The sequence below is a fragment of the Poecilia latipinna genome, unplaced genomic scaffold (genome assembly GCF_001443285.1).
Source record: "Poecilia latipinna isolate Pla-1442-1.1 unplaced genomic scaffold, P_latipinna-1.0 Scaffold291, whole genome shotgun sequence".
Classification (NCBI taxonomy): Eukaryota; Metazoa; Chordata; class Actinopteri; order Cyprinodontiformes; family Poeciliidae; genus Poecilia; species Poecilia latipinna.
In genome coordinates this window covers 419,790-442,633 of record NW_015112907.1, presented here as the reverse complement: position 1 = coordinate 442,633, position 22,844 = coordinate 419,790, and the positions used below count along the sequence as shown (strand labels likewise).

Here is a 22,844-nt window from a genome sequence, read left to right as displayed (position 1 = left end):
TTAAAGCATGTTATTGAAATGTTTACACATGCACATTCATCACACTGCGTACACACGGGAGTCGGAAGAGGCACATGCACTCAAAAAGAAAAGACAAGATGCAAACAGGCGACTGATTTCAATTAGCACGCTGCATTTGATGTGTGCGCCGAAGCTAGTGGTTAAAAACAGTTTTAAAATTCGACTTTAAATTATTCAGCAACAGATGATGTGCAAACTAATGTTTGCTTCAACTCTGTTAAATAACTCGCATGAATTTATTTGTGCAGAAAGCCCACTCTGAAGTGGACCAGATCCTATCAACAGCTTGGGTGGTCTTAGGAAGCACAGAAAAGGAGCTGCTGCTGGGTGTGTACATTAACCTCTGATTGAGCAACAAAAGGGCCCCACTTTTCAGAAACATATGAATTCAGCATCTTTGGAGTCTGTATAATACAAGGCCTTGATAAAAAAAACACCCGACAAATTGCGCATTGAAGTGGCTGTTTTTATCTCCTTTAACAGAGCTGCTGTAAATACTGTGTTCTTCTCATGTGGTGCTCGACATAAACTGAAGAATTTCAGGATTATGAGGGCACTGGCTGTAATGCGTTATCGGCTGCAGCGCTGCGTCTGACGCTGAAGCAGCAGGATGAGGCCGAGAGTGAATGTGCGGAGAGACAGAATGAATAATCAAAAAGAATTTCTGAGTCTAACGTCTACAGCTGGCCAGACTGAGAAGGAGGAATAAAACCGTATTGGGTGTAGCAGGAGGTGATTGATGCAGCAACACTATGTAATATATATTTCTGGGTGTGTTGAACTATTTTTTAAAAAAAATATGTTTTAGAAAGTTAAATTTCTTGTTATGCTACCTGAAACAGGTTTGCTTTTTGCAATTATCCAAAGCTATGTTTTGCTTTTCTTTAGAACGTCAGGAAAAAAAACAAAAAAAAAAACAAAAAAAAAACATTTTGATTCAGACTTCATTTTTTGTAGTTGTATTATTTCATGCTGCTTTATTTAATTCAAAGGTCATTTGGCTTTCTGTTGTTACAGATAACAGACATGGTACCGTGGAGTTGTGGCCAGTAAAGCACATCTAAGTTCCCATGGAAATCATATTCATTAGTGTTTTTTTTTTAAGGTACTTAAGCTGCATTAATGATTTTTTTTCCCACTGCTTGTAGTTTTAAGTAGTCCCTCAGAGTCCCTTTAAACTTCCATCTTTTCTGGCTTGGGATCATTTCTGCCCTTTGGCGAAAAGCAAAGCAAGTGGTCATAATTAGATATGGCAAGTGCATGCACTCCTTATTAAATATATCTAGAAGTCAGAATATCATGTATTTAAGCACAGCACATATATCTCAACCACTTCTTTTTATTCTTCATCAAAGTGTGTTGCAAAATTAATACACTTACGTTAGCCATTCTTATCCTCATGTTAATCTAAGTTTTAATCTTGTTCGCTGAGTTGCATAGGAGTACGTTTTACAAACATAATTTACAAAATAACACCACTGCTGTAATAAATGGGCCAGAAAATTTCAGATAATTACATCTACATTACGAAAAAAATAAATATCAAATTTAGAAAGAAAAACATGCAGAAATGAAATATTCTATAAATATCTGCCTAAAACGTGTTTAAAGGGTGGCTTGCAGAAACAGACATGCCATGGAAGCATGGCTTCTCAGCCGGATCTACATTTTCAGAGGGAGAACAATGATTGACCTTTACCGTGCGAAAAATTGCCTCAATTGTTCATACTTTCCTTTGATGTTAAATACAGGGAAAGAGGGCAGCACAGGAAAGCTGCTCTCTGCAGACAAAGGAGAAATTAAATCTTTTATGCCAACTAAGAACTCCCGTCCTCAGTTCACAATGATGATTAAAAAAAAAAAAAAAACTTCATTTCTGTTTAGGCACAATGTAGCAGCCTATATCAAGGTATATCAAAGTTTGAAAAGTTACAGTTTTAAGCTGCTCCTTTCTCAGCTGTTGCTGCACATTGCTAATTAGCTGGCTGAAAGAAGGCTATTACACTTTTTTTTCTGCTTACAAGGGCAATGGCTGTAGGAGTTCATCCTGTAAGCAGTGGGTTGACGGTTCAAAACCCTGTCTCAGTTGTTGTCTCCTTGGACTAGACACTTTCACCCTTCAAAATAATAAAATAAGTGTTACAAATAACATTATTACTATGTTATTAATTGTTATCTGTGAGTGAGGTTATTTTAGCAGCAATAAGATCAACCCAGCTAGACCATGTTTTACATTTTTGCTTTAGTATTTTGTGTGTGTAAACATGATGCAATGCAATGTGGGGTTTTGAACTTAATATTATAACACCATGAGACTCTCATACTGCTTTAGTGTTGGCATTAGTCAGTTCAAAATGTAGATGTATTTTTTATTTCTTATTTCTGGAAGGGGAAAGTGGTACATCCTCTTTTCTATACCTTTTTATAGCAACAACTCATTTTTTTCTGTTTTTTTTTTTTAGCAACAGTTTGTTGCTAGAAAAACTATTTTTTTTCCTTCTGTATCCTATTTTTCCATCTTTCTGTCTCGTCTCAATGCCTGCTGTGAACAGGGAAGAGTACTGCCACCATTAAAGCCCCAGTATACTCACCAATATAAACCCCCTAAAAGAATGGGACCACCCAAATGTTTGTAAAGATCCGTGTTTACCCTGCTACCCAAAGAGACGAATAGAGATAATGGTGAAAAGAACCACAAATTAGGATACTTGAACATTAGATGGAACACGGGAAGTTTTCTTTCGTTTTTTTTGGGTTAAGGTTAAAACGGTATCAATCAGAATTTCTGGTGAAGCTCTTTCCTTGTGGGACTTACCACTATTCCATTGTTTTTATCAATGTGTCAAAATGTAATTATAAGAAAGCAATCAATATATTGCAACTTTGCAACTACTCTATTAAAAAGCTTTACTATGCATGTTTTCCTTCTAAAATGTATGTTTATATTCAGTGGCTTTGTTGGATTTATGCTGTCACGAACAAAAATAATAGTCATGCACGAGATGCATAAATTGACCCATGTTACATTTTTGTGCCGTTTCACTTTGAAGCAAATGTGGTCCAAAGTAGTTCAATGAGTGGAGAACACAGAAAGATTTAAGAGTTCCTCTTTTAATGGGCCACCCAGGTTTGCAATGTACAATATGTGAGAATGTGAAATGTTGACGACAGGAAAATCCAGCCATTTTGTCACAGGCTCCCTGGGCTATGAGATCGCTTTAAGAACATAAATACATTTCAAAGACCAGAGAAGCATTTATGGTTTTTATGGTAAGTTTACACAGATAAATGTAACCCTTCAGTTTTGGATCATCTGGCTTCTATTCAGAGGCTAAATACAGGTTTGGATGGAGGCTAAAGTTAGCTATGTGAGGAAATGCAGGAGGGTGCACATTTACAATTCTTAGTAAAGCGAAGCAGTCGCGTTCAAGTGCGCATCTACGAATGTTTTGATCAGTTCCTTTGCACCCCGGCGAAAACAACTGAAGCAGTTAGTGAAGCAGGAAACGTCCAGCATGCCTATTTTTTTCCCTCCCGGATTACGTTTACATCGCACCACGTCACTAATCTGCTTTGCTGGTGTGTATGTGCTTTTACCATGTTGTGCCTGTTTGTAATAAAACTAGCACAGGCATGTAGAGCTAGACCACCCAGAAAAGTTACCAAAACACCCTCCCCAAAGAAATGCGCTAGTCTTAATTATATCCATCTTCTGGGCGTGACTTTCAGCTCAAAACAGACATCTGAGCCACCCCTCGACCGATAGGCCACAAACCTCATGACAAAGCTTTACGAAAAGAACTTTTTGGTCAACACACTGACTTTGGATGGAAACAAACAAGATAAGTGCAGTGTTAAATTATCAATATTCTTATCATTTTGTTTTTTTTGTTTTTTTGGTATTCTGATCTTATATTCATTACATCTTGTAAAGGGACTGCAGCAAAATTAATCAAGATATTTAAAGGAAAGGAAGGACAGCTAACTGAAATAAACACCTGCACAAAGTGTAGCACTTCATTAACAGGAGGAAAAACATGACAGCTTGTAGACGTGGACACACACACATGAGCTGCAATATGAAAACAACTGTTGAAAGAGGAGGCTGTTGTGACTAACCCGTTCCCGTCTGTGATCTCTAATTTTTATGTTGGGAATATGAGGGGGCAACTGTTTTGGTTGAGCATGTAGAGACTTAAAAAGGCACAAGAAGACACAAGAGGAGAGAGAGTGTAAGCAGACAGGACCTCAGTGACTATCTGCCAGACAAATCCTCCTCGCGCTTTGATCCGCTGCCCACTTCTCCCTCTGTGGGTTTTGTCTTCAAGCACACAGCTGTGATGTTTAGCTGAAATGCAGCAAGATTTCAAGGCTCAGGGAAGTGAAAATTCAATGAAAATACGTGCCAATTTAACACCTTGCAATGCTGAAAATAAAAATAATCAAGATTTACAGCTACTAAAAATATATATATATATATATATATATATATATATAAACATGCAGTAAGGGGAGAAAAGGGTTAATCTCTTCTTGTTGTAGTTTGGCTGAGATGCTATCTAAAGCCATTTGTTTCAAGTAGTGAGGCTAATGACCCTGATCTGACTCTTGGCATTAGGCAGGGAGCAAAACAAGGTAAGTAACCTCATATGTTCTCAGGGGGCCAAGATAATGAGAGGGAATGGGAATACGAGCTACGGTCCATCATCTACTTAGAATCCAGACAGCAGCGCTGTCTTACCACTCTTTCCCACCCCCAACCAAAACTCGACAAGACGCACAAACACAACTCTTCTTCCCCATCCAATTTTGCTCCTGTCTTGTTAAGTAAATGTAATGTATGTTGCATGCAATCATCAATAAGTCAATAGTCTATTAACTCTGAGACATTGGTATTATTACTGTAAACAAGGAGTTCCATCATTAGGATAGCAGGCTGTTTCCATTTGCCTTTTCTTTAGTTTAACCACTTGGTTGGCATCGCCCGGTCTACAGGGTCACTTTGCTTTCTATACCTATTTTACATGTCGCATGATAATTGATGGACTGGAATTTTAACACAAATACATACATGCAAAGTGGGTTTTATGAGTAAACTGGTTTCTAAGAAATTTTGGTAAATAGATTATGGTATTTTGACATTAAAGCCTAAATGTCCATTATGCTTGTATTCCGAGAACAAGTCTGACTCAGTTTTTCACAAACCAAGCACATTCATTTCTATAAACAAATGCTAGAGTTCATGTTTAGATTTTTTTTTAAAAGTCTACATTCTGTATGAGGACTGCATGAGAGGGCTTACATAGCTACCAAAATCAGGAAAAGAAAGATGTAAAACTGTTTTTGTTTTTTTTTCTCAAAAGAAGTTAATTGAGATTTGGCTGTAGAATTAACACAATGTGTGTGTGGTATGGTTAAACGTACTGTTTCTAAACGGCTACAAGTGGCCCATAGATTGTAAAATTAAATTTTCTACTTTGATGTTCCATCCTACATCTTCTTATTGTAAGTGGCTAATGACTTCTGTTCTATTTTTTCTTTTATTTAAAATTAAGGTTCTAATTTTTTTCACTCATTTTATAAAGATGTTTCAATACTGTATACTTTTTCTGCTCACTTTGACAATGAATTCAAGTAATTGCCCATTACCCACAGTTTACTCTAAGATAATGTGATTGTGTTACTCCAATAAGTAACTTAAGGTAAGGTAATTTTATTTATATAGCACATTTTCAGCAAATTCAAAGGCAATTCAAAGTGTTTTGAATTGCCTTAAAGCAGCAGGACCAAAAGTAATTGTTATTTTAGTTTGTTTATTTCATCGCAGATTCATGTGAAGGAAAACATTTGTTTTTAGGTACAAAATGAAAATGTGTCGGGACGATTCGGCAGCATTTGAATACATTTGAAAGTGATGCTACAAATACATGATGACACTAACAGACCAGAAGTTGGTTGCATATAAATTCATCATGAAAAGGCTCATAAAAACAACATTTACACTTCGTTTTCATTGCCTTTTTTGAGAACGCCACGTCTTACCAATAACGGCTTAACGACAGTTCAAAGTTACTGCCGTACGCGAAGAAGCCGAAACGTATGCATAGACACTGTATAGCCAGGCATGGATGTTCTCACAATATGAGGCAGAGAGAATTCGGCTGTGATGGGAAAACAGCGGGGGGTCCACTCCTCAGCTTTTATTCGATTCAAGTCGAGCATGGCTGCCTCTTTTACTTCTGGCATGCACATGGATATTTTATGTGTGTGTGTGTGTGTGTGTGTGCGCGCGTGTATGAGTGGAAAAGAGAATAGGGCACCAGAATAAGTACCTACTGCACTCTGTGTATGTCTACGTGAGCGTAAATGTGTTTGTGTGTGTGTGTCAGTAATACCTCCTATGGCAGGCTAATGATAGGTCTTATCGACACCCAGCAGTGAATGCAGGCCTTTGTCTCCTCTCGGGACGCATTATGAAAAGCTTAGGGGGCTGCCTTTGACTCCTCTTTCATTTGTTCACCCACTGATAAAACTGGGTACAAAAAAAAAAAAAAGGCAACTCTTATATGGCTCCTACAGTGCAGCGAGGTTGGTTACAATAAAACCCCAAGCCTTGTGTGCTCATCAACAAAATAAGCAAAGCAAAGTTAGAGCCGCAGCTCAAAAACTCATAAGTCGCAGACAAAAGATGGAGATTAAGACCGGAATTTACATTTTGCTAAACAAAAACACAAAGCTCCAAGTCAACGAGGAGTGAATAGATTGGAGAGAGGAAAACAACATGAATGAGCTTGAAGAATAGTTTAAAATTATTTTCAGTAATACCTGCTCTGACAGTATGAAAAAAAATGATCTGGGACCATAATGGATATAGAAATTCTTCTGGGTTGGCACAATGCGATTTCTCTCTGTATACCAACGCACTTTACCAGAATCTATAATTTTTTTTTTTTTGTTTGCCAATTCTAAAATTCACATTAATTGAAATGAAATTTAACATTTTCAGAAGTTTTACTTTTAGTTTTGTTTTTAACAGATCTTGTTTGTCTTCACCGAGATCCACAGCGTTTTCTACCTGATGAACCGCTAGTGTTACTACTTATAAAATTTATTAATAGTAATAATGTTTTTTCTAAGTATGCTGGCACTCATCCTGTATAGTTAATCTATTAAAGATAAGCTGAAAGTGTATGTGTTTGTACAAAGAAGTAGAAGAAATACACTTTCTTTTTTTAAAGGCCTTGCTCATCACTGTGCTTGCTTGTGGAGTTGAATGTTGGGGCTCGATTCTTTGGACAAGCAGTGTTTGTTAGAAGAAAAATGTTGCATTTTTCCATTATGTCAACCATTCTCACAAATTTTTATGTACAGCCCCTTTGGGGAAGCCCAGTCAATTTCCTGCTCAGTCAGCAAAATAATCTTGCTTTATCTACATTCTAACTTTGCTTTTGTTAGAAACTGCACTCACAGGGTTTGGATTGTAGCTTGTGGTTAACCCCCCGCCACCTTTTATTCAACTGTATTTCTGACAATCATTTTTTCCCCATCTTATTATTATTATTATTTTTTTTTTTAATCTAAATTTTCAATGTAAGCTTTCTTTGCGTCACCGCTCTCTTTCTCTGTCGGTTTTACCAACATGGTGGTAAATAATGAATCACCCCAATAAGCTGTGCAGTAAGGACTTGGAGGCTTCATCTAGTAGCCACATAGTGTTGAGACTCCCCCATCCCATTCCTCACAGCAATTAGAGAGAGGCCAGGAAGTGCATTGCTTTTATGATCTTATAAAGACCTTAGAGACTCCACTGCACAGACCCTCAACACTTCTAGATTTACTAGTTCCACATTATCCTTTCTGTCTTTCAATTATCTTTAAAGTTAACTTGGAAACTTAGTGGACTCCGCTCACTCTCTTTCTCTCTGTTGATTCCACACGCTGTAAATTCTCGTCTGCGAAACCACGTATGCTCTCCCTTTGAGAATCTCACACTGATACCTCTAGTTTCAAACTGCAGTGGCATTTCACGCCACAAAAGCCCTTCGTGCAAACACAAATGCCATCTAATCTTTCACTTATCTTTTAAGTTTTCATGCTTGTTCACCAACTGTCCTGACCATGACCACTGTGCATCACTCGCTGTTTTTCTTATCTTTCTTTTGGCACAAGCATGAAACCGAGAATTACCCGCTGTGTCCGTTCAAAATCTTTCACTGAATCGATACAACATGACGGAGAGCTCATCTGCCTGTCATCTTCCTGTACGTGTACATCCGTAAAATAAAACCTTCTGACATACTGCGACTTGAGCATTTTTAACCTCGCCTCTATCTATCTAAATGGACGCCATTAGAGATCCAAGCTGCTTTTTGGGCCAAAGCTATCTTAGACGGACTCGTCTGCTGCTGAAACATGTCGCGTCTGTAGAGGGGGAAAAAAGGGCGAAGAGGAAAAGGCAGCAGCATGTCTGAATATTTTTCTTACATCCTCCACCGTTATCCTTCCTTTCTTCCCAGGACAACTCATGCATCCTTTGACAAGTCCCTAAAACAATGGGATTGTGTATCACGGTACAATGTATGTCTCCACTAATCCCAGGTGGTTGCTACATGGTTCATCCATCAAAAGGGTGATGAAAGAAGGCATTCCAACCTCAAAGACATCCTAAACCACTTCTATTTAAAAATATTTTTCCTAGTCTTGCTAGATAGATACAACCATCGTTCAACAGCCCATAATCCTGGCAAACCGTTTTATCATTTCCTGTTTTTTTTTTTTTTTTTTTTACGGTTTTGGATCATAAAAAAAGTGCCACTTTGTGAATACACTGACATAGAAGCAATCACATAAAAGAAGAACATAGAGATGAAGGTTGCTTCCATATGGATCAAACACACACAAAAACATGAAACTACAAAAAATAAAAAGAAAGAACTCAAGAGAACATAAAATCAGACACAACAAAACTGCTGCAAACAAATAAGTGCAAGAGATAAAGTGCAAGAAGAAAGAGGTGAGAGCATCTATGCTGGTTTGATATAAAATGAGTTAACCTAAAATGAAATGGAGCAAACGTGGAATTGAATTCGCTCTGTCTTCTGCAGAACATGAGTGTGAGCAGCAGTTCGGATTGAAAGTTGATGATGTAATACCTGCAGCTGAAGAGCTGACATATTTAGTGGATGAGTATAACATAAAATGTCTGAATCGTGTTGGGGGGGAAAGAATGTCTGAAGAAGAAGTTTTGTATTCATTGAAAGATAAATTAATGCTATAAAAACAGAAGTCTAACTAGTTTCTAAACTTTTAAAAACACTCGAGGAAAGGGAGAAAAATAGACGGATCGTTTGTGCTTAAAAACTAAAACCCCTGGAAAGCTTTGAAGAAGAATCCCATCATTGCTGTTGTAACCTCTGGGTGGAAGGTTGAGGTGGAAGAGTGTTTCATCAGAAGGGAGGATGACATATACAGAGAAAAACAACATTGTCTTTTGCCTCTTGCTGGATCTCCTCTTTAACCATCCCCCCCTATCTGCGTGTGCTGGTGGCCGTTCTGTTCATGCCTGCACGGAGGAAAATGATTTACTGCTGCTCTCAGCTTCACACAGAGAGTGAGAAGATTACTCACGGAGACGACAGACACTTTGGGAACTGCTGAAACACAGTTAAAACAATAAGGTGGCTCCTCTGCCAGGTTCATTCCTGTGTTTTGCCTTGTGGGTATGCTGTTCTCCAAGGTAATGATTTATTTCTCCCTCTCTACATCCCAGTATTGTTAGGCTTTCCATACTTTAATAGGGGTTGGAGGAAAAATCCTAACTATGAAACAGATTCTCTGATCGCACAGGCGAGTCCACATACAACCCTTTAGATCGTTAAGCATACTGTCTCTTCAAATGATCCCCGACTGAGATATTTGCTTCCAAAAAACTTTTTTTTTTTTGCTTACTTTCTTAATTAAGTATCCATGACCATGGGCCACTTCATATGTAAGGATTTTGTAATTTCCATGGAATTTTCTGTCAGTGTGGATTTAAAGTTAATCTCTTCGCATTGATTAAACCACCGGAAATATTATTTCTATTCCTCAAAATTCCTTATCTACAGTTTTTGCCGACGAAAATAATCCCCTCGTGACTTAAAACAGCTTAGATGTACTTCAACACCTTAGCCTCATTTATAATGCGTGGATGTATGAATATGTAAATTTAGTCTCCACCTCCACATCTTTCCTAAGGGTTGCGTTTACCTGCTTGACTTACACTCTGCTCGACACTGCAGTTATATAAGTGAAGGAGGGTGAAGTGTTTGTGGATGCCTTTAAGTCAGTTTATCAAAACAGAACCATATTTTGTCTATCTCCAGTTAGAAAGTTAGTGTTGAAAATATGTCTTAAAATCCAGCAAACTGATCAGATTAACTGGGTTTTCTTGGGTTCTGAAAGCTACATTGAACTCTAGATGTAATTTTAAACATGATCCCAATTTCGTATTCAGACAAATATGAACTGTAGTTGGTGAGAACGTGAGACTAAAATACACAACCTTAGGTATTCGAAATTTGTAAAAATTTGTATTTCTGGATACTGCAATCTGTGATTGTGATCGAAAGGTGCTGCAATGCCAATCTTGTGTCAGCAGAAGGCAGAAATGTAAATATTAACAAAAAATGAAAGATAATCCTGAGCCTTGCTAAATTAGTGCTAATTAGTACTGTGGTTTGTGATTTGTTTGATGCTGATTTTCTTTTTTTTTGTTATTTAGCTTTTGTTTGAACTCTAATGGAAATCGAGTCAGACCAAAGTGACACAGATAACTTAAAAAGAAAAACTACATTTGTCCTGGACTCTGGCTTAGGGCTTGTTAACTTCTACTTCCTAAAGTTGCAGAGATGCAATTCAGCGGGGTTGGCCACAAACCCCGCTGGGAAGTCTCTTCCAAAACATCTGTATCTGGACAGAATTTTTTTTTTTTTTAAATGTTAATTCATGTTCATGTGAACAATTGCTAACAATCAATACAGAAATCTCAATCTGTGCTCTCTGGGAGCTCAGTGTGATGTAGACATTATTCAGAGGCTTCTGCAATATTTTAATTTTACAATAATATAACTGCACAATATTCAAAATAGCAATCATCATCATGATGGCAATGTGTGTGAAATCCAAATCATATCAAAATAACATATTCTTATTCAGGCTTTGTCAGTGTTGTGGAATAGCTAATTATATGTTCCGAATTACCATTTTATTATATTTTTGATATTTACATTTTCAGTTTGTTTAAAACAGTGAATTCACTGTGGAAATAAATGAGGAAAGAAATGCAAACTGGTTAAAAAGTGGAAGACAACCAACCGTGATTTTTTTTTCTTTTTTTTCTTGAAGGTAAAAAGGGAAACTGAGATTCAAAAAAGAGAAAGAGATGGTGACTGGGACAGGAAATGCTATTCACCTGTTGGTTGTGACTTAACACGAGGGAGGGACTCACACACACCATGCTCACTTAAATTCTTAAAAACAGAAACATGCAGGAATGCAAACATGAATCCTGCCCCAGCTGATCACCTGACTCAGGCAACCAGGTGGAAAGGACAGAGAAATGCTTTGAGGCCAGGTGTAAACTAAGCTCTCACCTCGTCAATGTCTCCCCGTAGATCACCGCTTGAGTTAAGGGGTCTTCTGCTTCCTCCTCTCGCCTCTTGGGTGAAGGCCAGCACCGTCAATTCTCTTCAGCTTCTTCCTCTTGTGTCTGCTCATTTCATGGCCTGTCACAGAAAAAGACCAAAAGGGGAAAACAAATCATTAAGAAACTCTTTAAGTGAAATGCGTTGAGGTCAACAAGCACCTTGCACTGAGAGAAAAAAAAACAACATATACATTTCCTATTAAAAGAGATGGGCGTAATTAAAATCTCTTATTTGTCCTGCATAAAAGGAAGGCAAGACAGCTAAAAACAATTGTAAATCATTGCAAATTCCAGGGTTTTATGTGCTTATGGTAAAGAACAGTCCCATAATGAATAATTAATATTTAGGCATCATATGACTATACAAGTGTCTTTTATAGTTTGCGTAACTGTTTGGACTTGCTACTCTGTCCGTTTCGTCTCCCTTTTCTTTTCCTAAACTGTGTTGACATGCGCAGTTTGGGCAATTTTCTCATGGCTGTAACTGCTTCGAAATAATTGACACGGTTTGTTTTGCGAGAGTGCGTGCAGGGGGCGTCTTACAGTGCACTGATGAAATTGCTAACAGCTGTGACAGCCGCCATTGAGCACACAGACCCTCCCTTTCGCCATATCATTTGTAGCGTACAGCTGCACAGATAAAGCACGAGGGTTAAGCAAATAATGCACAATAGCCAGAAAACAATGTCCCTCCTCTATCACTCACTCGCACACACTCGCTCCAAGTGTTAGCGCTGCTAAAAAGGAGCATGCCAGCTGCAAGTGTGGAAAAATGACTGGCACTGCTTGTCCTCTTTATTACCGGGGCCAGCGCAGACACCCCTGCTATCCCTCCATTCATTTGAATCTCTTTTTCTTAATAATAAACCCCTCCTTGGTCACACTCTCTCGTTGCCTGCAACCCCTCTAACCGCACCCCTCCAGTCTGGTGTCAACCCTTGAACAAGGCAGCAACAGTGCTCCTTTGTCTGTCCTCCTCCCCTCCTCTCTCTCCTTGCCCCCTCATCCTGGTCGATGCTGGTTGGCGGGGACGGATGCATGCCTCGACAGGAACGCCAGAGGAGAGGAAGGGAGGGAATGCAGAAGGAAAAATATAGGTGGAAGAAGGTCAGTGGGGGGAAGAAAAAAAAAAGTGTGGTTCTAATAGTCAATTGCTGTCATTTTTTTTCTCTCCTTTCTGTACTTTTCTGGTATTTATTCAGACCGAGAGGAGTGCAAGCTCAGAAAGTATTTGTGGGGAAAAACGAAGGTGGGTTTCAAGTGACCACACCCTCAGTGAACCCTGTGACTCCAGGCTTACCATCACAGAAAGTAATTTCCAAGGGAATACAGCTGGTTTGGACAGAGAAGCTAATTTTAAACTCTAAAGTAAAGATGGAAAAGATGTGGGGGAAGAAAAAAAAAACATTGAGTCTTATTTCTTCTCTTTGAAAACGAGCTCTGTTCATTGGATTTTATGATTGAAAAAAATAATGTGTGTGCGACTGGGAGTTTGCAAAAATAGTCAAAAGTACACAACGTGTAATTTATCATTTATGCAAAGAAAAATACCAGGTCCGAGCCCACCGGGGTTAGTCAGGACATAATTTTAGCCAATTCATTTTGGTTCCACGGCGGGTGCTGCAAACCCAGATTCCTAATAGCATAAATACTGCTCTTGTAGTGGTGTCTGGGGAATGTCTCATTTGGTATCGAGCGAGACCGAGAGGCAGAGTAGCATCTTTTTAGCTAAAACACACAAACTCCGTGACAACTTGGAGGAAATAAATCGGATCATTAACCCCACGTAATCTACAAACATTGTGTTTATTGTAAACACATTCCCAGCTTTGTGTGTGGGGTGCGTGGGGGGGCGGGGGAAGGGGGGACCCATGTTAATTCACTCTGAGTTTGAGGATGTGATGTATAAAGTGAGCCGTGACAACGCGAGAACCACGTCTCTCAGTTTCCATGCACACGCATCTGTCATGGCTGTCTGTGTGTGGAGCATGTGCTGTGATAGACAGAGAACATGTTATAGACGGTGAAAACGAGTGTGAAAGTGTGTGTGTGTGTGTGTATGTGTGTTTGTGTGGCATGACTACAGTGATGCAGCTCCGCGTCTTGATCTAGACTCCTGCCTGCTTGTGACACCCGCTGCGCCTGCTTCATTAATCAATAGGACAGATGAAGACAGACTCCTGCTGCGCTATGACGGAGAACGGTGGCTTGCATTCCCCACTGTGTGTGTTTCTGTATGCACGCAGACTCCAATGCCCCCGGGTAGAACGTGGCAGACATGATGCGAACCTTCAAGGCTTCCTGCCCACACAGATCATCTGCATTGTATTTGCTTTCTTGTACCTCCAGAAGAAAAAGAAAAAAAAAAAGCAAAGAAAATGTCCTTGTCTATTTGATGATTTGAACAGACTTGTGTTTGCTACTGTATTAACCAGAATGGCCTGAAGCCTTGAAGTCTTCAAATAAAAAAAATAAAAAATTATGTACTGGGATTTTACTTCTGTGTTTAGGTTCTTTTTGCAGAATTAGGCCATTGTCTCACTTTCATGTCTGGTAGAAAAATTTCCAATAAAAAATAAAAGTAAACACTACAATCACAATGATTACGAGGCTCCAATTATTGTTCCTCTTTTTTCAATGTGGTAGAAGCCTTGAGAACAAGAATCAACATTTTTTACTTTAGTTATATCCTTGATTTTAACCACAGACACACACAGACATGCACACAGCTGTAATTACCTGTTCTTGGAAACACACACACACACACACACACACTGAAAAAACTCTTGGTGTGTTTATTTAAATTATTTTTCAAAAACTGAGCTAAAAAGAGAACGTGCCTTAAGGGCTTACTGAGAAACTCTTTGTGTTCATAAGTTTATTATACCTCTTGGTACAGTCAGACCATGAGAAAATTAAATCAAAACCTAAAATAAACTTCCCCTTTCATGTGACACCAAAGAAATAAACGCCTCATAATTTCATGTTTTGAAGTATTTTGGTTGCTTAACAAAAAAAAAAAAACCTGGAGCTGTTACAACAACACAGTCTCAGTCATACTTGTGCAAAATGTGACTAACATACTGTGGCCATACGAAAAAGAATCAAGTAATTTGCAAAGATGTATTAGAGTGTCTATCTATGTGTAAAACTTGTGCAACACCATACATTTAAAATGTAGCTGATTTAACAGCAGTCATCCATCTTGACTCCTGTTAAACAACAAGTTGGAAATATTTGTACCTAATGCAAACTGATAGAAGAATGCTATAAATCATAGGTGAGTGTTTTTTTGTGAGTCTGATCAAATGGGCACTTTTAACTGAGCAAAGCAGCAGTGAAAGTCAACTTTTAAGAGAGAGATAAATTAAAGAATATTGTTATAAAGCATGCTAGATAGGATCAGAGGGATGGAAAAAGGTTAGAGGGCAACATTGGTGTGATTTAATGCTACCCTTCTTAAATCGCATGCCGCTCACTGCCTGTCAGCTGACTCGATAAAGGCTCATAAACTTACAAGGACAGGGTTGGCTCTTTGGAAGCACATACAATATTAAACAACCGAGACTCATGTTTTAAAAACTGAAGTTAATACAATCACCCTTATTAAAACAACACTGTTTTTAGTACTGCAGTTGTCAAGATAAGTGCAGGCAGACTGACTAATTACACAGCTAGTGTTGGCAAAAGAAGCACTAGAGACCTACTAAATTTATCATGTGTTTATAGTTTTTCAAGGTCTATGTATCAAAATCAAAACATATTAATAATTTGAATGGTGATAAACATATATTCAACATCAGCAGTAATAGTTGTTACTTTTCTATTTTAAGTAAGAATAACTATATTATGTTCTTTATATATTTGTTTTCCATGTTTTAATTAAATACCATAATACCATATTTATTTAAGGTTAACACACTGAGAACCTTCCTACCAACCCATGACTACAATGCATCTATTTTTCATATATTTCTTCTGAAAACCAAACATTAGTATTACACATAGAAAATACCCTTTGCTACATTGTAATTTATTGTGGAAATGCAGCCCTGCCATTATTAAATCATGCTGTGACAAAAAGTGCATTGACTATAACATTTTGAACAAAAAATGTTTGTGACTCGTTCTCAAGTATATTCTGGTAACAGGAAAAGAGGAATGTGTGTAATTTCCTGGGCTCTAAATGACTTGAATGCAAAGCCACTTAGGCCATTTTCTTCCTTAGAAGCTAAATCTTGCAGAACTGTTATCAGTCATTGAGAATTTTTTTTTGCCTCCTGACTGTACTGCTACACCGTTTTGTGTGCGTTCAATGTAACTTGTGATACTTGGACAGAACTCAGTGCCCTCTTTGTTGGCCATTGTGCAGTGATGAATGAATCCTTCTTCCAAATTTCATACAGAGTTGCTCTGTGTGGAGCCATAGAGACTCCTTTGAGACCAGTAAACTGATGTGCAGATGATATATGTAGACACCTTTAACAGGAATATTAGCCAGTATCAAGTTGCAAATAGCGACTCATTTAAAGTATATGCAATAAAATTAGAGCATTATTTCTCTATGGTACTCAACAAACTGTAATTAGCTATTAAAGGTTTCATTTAGTATTCCATTTTCTAGTATATTCTTTTCTTTATCCAAGTAAAAATAGATTAGAGTAAGTTAGAGAACTTTGACTTCTTTTATATATATATAAAAACATTTTCAGGTTGAAAACAGGCTCAGAAGCACATTTGTTTGATGTATTCAAGAAACTATTAAGAGGTTTGATGGATCTCCTACTGGCAATAATACATTAGCTGTAAATATGTGACAGCAAATCATTTCGGTTTATTGATGAGCACCTCATCTGCCTGTATGATTGATTTTCCTTTTCATAAAAGCTGAGCATCACAGCAGCACTGCAAAGAGTTTGTTGATTTAGTGACTCATATCAAAAGCCCATTGTTTACTCATTGGAAAAATTATACGGTTACAAAATTTCTGTGTAATTCAAATGTACTTTACTGCAGAGCTAAAAGTAATGCCGCCAAAAGAATGTCACCCGTAAAAAAAAAAGAAGAAAAAAAATAGAAAGTTATTTAAAACAATGAATAACATGCAATAATAAAACGTTTAAAAGTTTAAAATTTAAAGAAGAAAAAAAAAATTGACAGAAAATTCATGTGAATTTACTGAGACATTTTGCGGTCACTTCTTAACCCAAGGTCCCCTGATTGGATGGGCACATTGTGCGTTTTGACATTGTTGGCCTGACATTCAGACAAAGGGGGCCAATGTAGGCCTCAAGAGGGCAGATGACAAACACTCCTAAACCATAGCCAGACATAATCCCCCCACCTCCCACTAAAACCCCACAACAAACGCAGGGAGGAGGTGAACTTATTCAGAGCATATTAGGGAGGTGAAGGGGGCAAGGCACAGAGGGACCCTCTTCTCTCAGCTGTCCTAATCTTCTGAGACAACCCCTCCAGAGGCAGATATTCCCGCCAAACAAGACCTCGCCCTTCTACCCCCAAAGGCATATCCCAGACACATCCAGGAGTGTTTACAAGGGCAGACGGCCATGAAGTGGAGAAGCTGACCAGAAATAAAACAGCCCCCCTGGGAGATGTAGTCTAATTGTCCATATTCTTGGTCCAAATTAAACAAGCTTGTATCCATATACTCACATGTCCCGCCCACCATCACCATCCTGCTTTTAACAGACTGGCACGTTCCGCGGAGGACGCTGCTGATGCAGAATGATGAGCGAGACCCTATTGTCTCGTTATATTGTCTTCAATTAGGGAGGAGATGATGGGAGACAATGAGAGGAGCATTTGTAATCATGAGCCTTCCAAACTCACGCTGGGAAACAGAACTTCATTATGCCCAATGGTCCCTCATTGACGATAAAACTCAGAAAATATGCTGTTCATCCTTAGGAAGTTTTCAAGCATAAATGGCTCGGAAAGAAGTGAGTCACCATGAAAACTGTAGGGGGTTTTGAAACTTAAGATAACAGCAGATATGTACTGAGGCAAATTGCCTTCTTTTATCTGAACTGCAAGAGAACAACAGATTGCAATCTATAAAATCCCACTCTTCTCATGCAAGCCCGCATTTTATATTGACGATTTTAAAAGTGAGAGAACTTTGAGGAGCAGAGAGTGGATAAAAATTTGTAACGTAAGCGATGGATAATCCTTTAAGAAGTACAAGAAACTCAAAGCTTCTAATTTGCGTTTTCCAGAGATGAATTTAAAGGTGTAAAGTGTTCCTCTGATGTCTTTTCATCTCCTCCCAGCAAGTACTATAAAGGCTAAGCCTGTGAGCAGAAGCTGTGGCACCGTTGGTGTCACAGCCATCAGTAAAAATGGGTCTTCTTTAAGAAAAAAGAAACTGGAGAACGTATTACTTGCAGTCACCTGAAGAGCGTTCAGCTGAGAAATGACTCTAACCCGACATATCGGCGGCTTTGTAGCTCACCATGTCATTTCAAAATCACGTTCCACTGTGGCTGCTGGGCTTTGATAGAACCATCCAACCGGACAAATACTGCTTTCAGAAAATTGTGCAAATTATTTCTTTCAACTGGGATTGGGGCTGCATTGTCCCCACCCTCCGCTCCCACTGCTTCACTTCGCTTTCCCCTCTCTCGTGGCACAAAGAGCTAATCTGAGACAAACACTCGCTGGCTTGAACGCATTGTCGGTGCAAAACCTGGGTGATTTTATTTTCTTTAAATCACGTAAAGTGACGGCTGAGGTGAAAGCCACCATCCTTGGAGCGCAACACAGGGCTTAGAGAAAAATTGCTCCACGTTACACAATGGTGGAATTATATGCCATGTTTTATTTTACTCATCCAATCGTTCAATTGTTTTGTCATGTGTACAGTATTAAAAAGACACCAAATAGATCCCAAATTTCATTCTAGTTTGATTTTGCCCATTTGCTGATGAAATCATTCTGCAGTGGGTGCCAGTGAAAGGGATATCCACAAATTCAAGCTGCCCCAGGGCTAAACATCCTTTACTCCAAAGCCCCTTATCTGATTCCACCAAATGGGGCAAGACCATGGCCATGCCAACCATAGCCTTCCCGCTTTTTAAAATGTATCCCTCTGCTTTCAAACTGCTTTATTGATCACCAACAGGCCTCATTTTGTTCCTCTGCTTCCAAGACGCTCTATTTGTAACATGATCATTCAGACAAGAATGGCAAGAAGATGGACGGATCCTAATCCTCTTTTTTTGTTTGTTTTTTTTTTCCCCCGTCTGGGGCTTTGTGATATTTTGTGGATCATCCCTGTCAAGATCAGTATTATCTGAGGCTCCTGAGGTCAGGCTACAATCTATGTTTGGGAGTTAATTTATGCTTAGAGCAATTGTTCCTTTTTAGTCCTCTTGCAAAATGGGTAAATGGAAACAAGCATATACAGCAAAAAAAACCAAACAAACAAACAAACAAAAAAGGCTTCTTCAATTCAGAAGCATTGATTTCCAGTTTCACCCCTGGATGTTTCTGACCAGAACCCAAACATTAAATGTGCTCATTGACCTCTGAGGACTTGACACATTCCTCCATGTTGAACAACGAAGTGCAGCGCAGGGAAGCATCTGCCTCGTCACTCCACCCAGATGGCAGCAGAAAGTATGTAAATTGGTTCATTAACCTTACAGTGCTTTAACCAGTGGGCCATGCAAAGGGCTCATTCAATCTGGGCTTTCGTGAATTTTATTAACGCCCATTAATAGCATCAGGAAACTTTTGCTAATGGCCTGAGGTAGTTTTCTGTGGCGATATCAAACACTGTAGTAATTATACATGACATCCCTCTGATTAGCACTTCTGTGATTATTACACCATGTAAAAATCTCATTTACTCCCCTCTTAAAAAGAGTTATCCATCTTCTTGGTTGGAGGAAAAATATTATGGCAGCACTTACCCCATCTGCACAAGCAGGTTTGGATCTTTAACCCCAGACAATAGAGTAGTACGTAGAAAAAGAAGTGACGGGGGTGGTGGGGGTGAAAAATGTGAAAGGGAGCTGAGCTGCATTTTCATGTGCCGTTTCCCCCCTCCGTGCAGTGTGTATGAGGAATTGGCACGCAATGAGTGTCTGTGTGTGAGCTGCCAGCAGTGAGGGCTTGCACCTGGAGCAGGGAGGAGCAAGTGAAGGGGCCAAGGGTCACCTCGTGGGCTAAACAGGATCGGAGTTCTCCCTCTTCCTAAGGAGGCCAGACGGCCCCCGCGGCTGCATCGCACAAGCGAGTCTTTCACGCCCCCTTCCTTCCTTTTCCCCCTTCTCTCCTTCCTCTCCTGGTCACCTCCTTTTTCTTTTCTCCTTTGGAGAAGGCACAGTAATCCATAACCCGCTCAACTATCAGCAGCTCAATTATCCCTCCTGTTCCTCTATTTTCTCCCCTCGGATGGAGATTCAAAAACAATTAACCTCTTCACGGCTGGGGACTTTTCCCAGGAAAGGGTATGATTGTAATTGAATGACTCCACCATTTACATTCCTGACCATGACTTCACTTCTTCATGCATAAATCTGGATGCCAAAATCTTAATCTGCAACTTTTTGATTGTTCAACATTATTACAATGAATGTTGTGTTATCAAGGTGTGGAAACCGTCTTTACCTTAGGCAAAATTTAACTACACAATTTGTTAACGTTACCTAAACAGCCAATGACCTGTCTAGATTTTGCATGTGTCTGTGTGTTGGGCCCAGGGTAGAGAAGGGGTTATGTACAAGCCATTGTGTGATAAAAACTTTGGAATAAGTTCAACTGAAAGCACTTTCCGAAAATGGCACTGCTAGACAATTTCACACCAAGTGTCTATAAGCTATAATGCACCTCCTCCTCATCTTCAGCCTTCAATAAACTGCTCTCTTTTTCTCCTTCGATACAGAGGGGCCTCCTATTCATCTCCAGGTAGAGAGACTCAAAGTCTAGGAGGGAGGAACAGCTTGTTGCACCCATTGAGCTTTTTATTACTTCCCCCTTCAAAGGGTGGTGGTAGAAGAAGACACAGGCCCCATACCTCCCTGATGCGATCATGCAAAGAGTTTCAGAAAACAAACACAAAACAAGAGGAAGAACTACAACTGGAGCACGGTGACAGATTTTACAGACACTGGTTCTTCAAAAACATCCCATCTGAGCAGATTAAGTTGTTGATGCACAGCGAGAGCACCCTCCCTCCCCCTCCCGCTCACCCCACTCCAGTTGTTCGGGGGATAATCCTCAGATAAACAAGTTTATCAAAAATGGACACATTCGAGAAAAACAACTGGTGGCATGCTAAAAATATCTCCTTTTTTGACGAGCGTCTAACAAAGACTCTGATCAACCGTTTTCCATGAGGCAAGCTAGCTTAGTGTCTAGCTAACCCATCTGAAATAAAATGATGTAATGCACAACCAACAAAAAGGCAAAAACAAAGAGGTGTCTAAAGGGAAAAGCTTTGAAGATCTGTCAAATGTCCATAATCCTTAATCTTGTAGGCCTAACGTATATATTTAGATTTCAAATTCCACAAGACATTAATCATCCACTTAAAGATGACATCTTTTTATACGGCCATTTCAGGTCGAGCTGTCCTTTTCTTTATTTGATGTTAAATTTAACATTGAAAATTGTATTTTTAGTACATCCAACTTATCCAAATTTGCCCTGAACAGAAACACTGACATTCGAGCTTCAAAGTAACCACGTTGAAATATCAAACGGGGTCTTCATATGGATGTCTTTTACCCTTCAAATAGATTTACATTTTTAAACGGAAGATAACTTAATATTTTCTATACCTAGTCATTAAAATTTTGTTCCAGACAAGTCACTTCAGAAGCTTCAAGAATTTGCTGAAGCGAAGGAATATCATCGAAAACGTTGGGACCTATAAAATCTTATTTGTGAGTCTTGAACACATACCACATTTCTTCTAAATAAAAGCAAAACCAAAAAGCTATTTTCTGCAAGGCAAGCTAGTTTAATGCATACCAAATTTGTGAGATACAAAATGTCACAATCTCACCCAACAAACAAAGAAACAAAGAGATGTGCAAGAGGGAAGGACGGTTGAATGCAACTCTTTCAAAGACAAGTGTAATCACTAATTGAAATTTTTATATAGTTTTTCCTCTTAATATGTTTTCCATTTCAGGTGTTAAAAGACCTTCATGACAAACTAGAGACAGTCCCCATCAAACACTTCATATTCATGGACATCATATTATGAGTCTTTAAGTTTGACCAGTCCTGATTCTTAATTTATAAGGAAAAATAAAATCCAACCATCCAGCTAGCTCATTTGATCAAGCCCCATCACCCTCTAACTACATTTGTAAATCAATAATGCATTTAGGTGGAAATCTTGTCATTGCTTCTTCAATCACACATACACATTTAGATTAAAAGGAAGAAAAGGTATTTTCTATATTACTTGAATTCAATATTAGAAATAGTGCGTCATTGTATAAGCCTCACAGTGAGTCAAATCAGTCTTTGTTCAAGAGATGAGCACTCGGTTGATACTTAAAAAAGACCTAGCTGTGGTTTAATAATAATAAGACGCTAGTGGTAAATGGGGCATATTTTCTAAGGACAAGATCAATAATTAACCCAACTACCAATATTCTGCAAAGCAACCCGTCTTAATATTTTTGATAGCTCTACAGTAAGACACAAAATAACGTAATCAACATCCAACATGCATTGAGAAACAAAGAGAGGCTCAAATGAAAGACAAATTTGTTAAAGAAACAGATCTCTGCCAATTTGGAACTTAAATATGTTTTAGCTTGTCATATTATATATTTAGAAATCAGATTCTAAAAGACCTTAATCATTACCTTGACACCGGATGTCTATAGAAATGTTTTCATGCCATGTCTTTGTTTCAAAATATGTTGGAAATATGACTTAATTTAGCTCTTAGGTGCTATCCAAATTTTGCCAACTGGTCAGCTCAGATGTTCAGATTTAACAGTCCTCTCTCTAATAGATATATAATTATGAAATATACCTTCATATATATATATATATATATATATATATATATATATATATTTTTTTTTTTTTTTTTTTTTTTTTTTTGTTTTTTTCAGAAAGGGAGCAGTGGTTTTTTTTTTTTAAT

At 38.6% G+C, this 22,844-nt stretch overlaps 1 long non-coding RNA gene across 1 annotated transcript in view; it reads right to left on the bottom strand.

Moving 5' to 3' along the window:
* LOC106948511 (uncharacterized) overlaps positions 1 to 22,844 on the bottom strand; it is a 36,865-nt gene that overhangs the window by 8,480 nt on the left and 5,541 nt on the right. Inside the window, exon 2 of the long non-coding RNA XR_001425188.1 lies at positions 11,655 to 11,786. This is a non-coding gene — a long non-coding RNA (uncharacterized LOC106948511). The remainder of the gene's footprint in view (positions 1 to 11,654; positions 11,787 to 22,844) is intronic.